Consider the following 1,251-nt stretch of genomic DNA (forward strand, 5'->3'; position numbering starts at 1 on the left):
TATATGGATTCCAGTCTGAGTCTCAAGGCCTGGGAACCAGGAGTGATGATGGCAGGAGAAGGTCAGTGTTCCACTCAAGTACCCAGGCACAGCACAGTCTCAACCTTCATCCACTTTTTGTAATATTCAGGCCTTCAGTGGGCAGCATGAAGACCCACGTTGGGGAGAGCTATCTACTTTACTCAAGTCAAGGCCAACTCAAATGCTGATCACTTCTGGAAAAACACCTTCATAGAAACACCCAGAAATAATGTTTAGCCAGACAAGTTTGTATCCTGCAGCCCCGTCAAATTGACACATGAACTTAACTATCCCAAAGGGGACACCTAGGATTTTAGTTGAGTAACTGGGTGGAAGGCGGTGCCATTTACCGCCATGGAGAATGCACAGAGGAACAGGTTTGGAGGTAACAAAAGAGAAAGACTAGCTCATTTTCCACGACATTTGGGAGCCTCTGGTACAATGTGGATATAATTATACAGACGCAATATTAGATTCACCTCATCAACCCAGTTTTACTCAGTAGCCCTCCTTCAGCTACTTGGATCTTTACACTTAGTGCGAGATCCACTGGCCCTTTGCTCACCTCACAGGCAGCTGGGTGCCACAGTCCAGAGTGACCACAGGGCCATTTTGGCCATTATATGGTTAGCACACATTTCATTGAATTTTCCCCCTCAGAATCTGGGTGGTCTGCTCATTTATAAAGGACACAATCTTGTCCCTTAAGCCTGGTGATATCAACTCTCCAGAGAGTGTAGTGTTCGCTTCAGCAGCACACGTACTAAGATTGGAACGATAAAGAGAAGATTGGCACGACCCTTGCACAATGATGACGTGTCACCTCTCCTGAGAGTGTAGTAGGATTCTTTGCTTTAGTTGATTTCTTTCGTCCCTACTGCTCTGTTTGAGTTTCTTTATGTGTTTGCACTAAAGACTGAATTGCTTAAAAAATTGGTATCATAGCTATAATTCAAGAGCAAAGCTTTAATTATGTTCAGTATAATGGATTAATGAGAGCAAGTAAATGGCCACATTATAGAGAGTAACTGATGAAGGGCAATGCTTTGTCGGGCTAAATTAACAAATGAAGTAATTTCATACATTTTAATGGGATTTGGTGGTTGTGCTATTTTATTTGTTTTTATTTTTATTTTTATTTTTATTTTTTTAGCAGAATGGAGGTCAATCTGAGGGCTTGCAATGAAAATATTTCTTCCCCACTAAAAGTAGTAGTGTGTTTCAGCTCTG

At 41.8% G+C, this 1,251-nt stretch overlaps 1 non-coding gene across 1 annotated transcript; it reads left to right on the top strand.

Annotated features, from left to right (window-relative positions):
- Positions 1–760: 760 nt before the first annotated feature.
- LOC123947794 lies at positions 761–871 on the top strand. Its single transcript, XR_006819830.1, has one exon. It is a non-coding gene; the product is annotated as a U6 spliceosomal RNA (small nuclear RNA).
- The last annotated feature ends 380 nt before the right edge of the window (positions 872–1,251 follow it).

Source organism: Meles meles, chromosome 7 (assembly GCF_922984935.1).
Source record: "Meles meles chromosome 7, mMelMel3.1 paternal haplotype, whole genome shotgun sequence".
NCBI lineage: Eukaryota > Metazoa > Chordata > Mammalia > Carnivora > Mustelidae > Meles > Meles meles.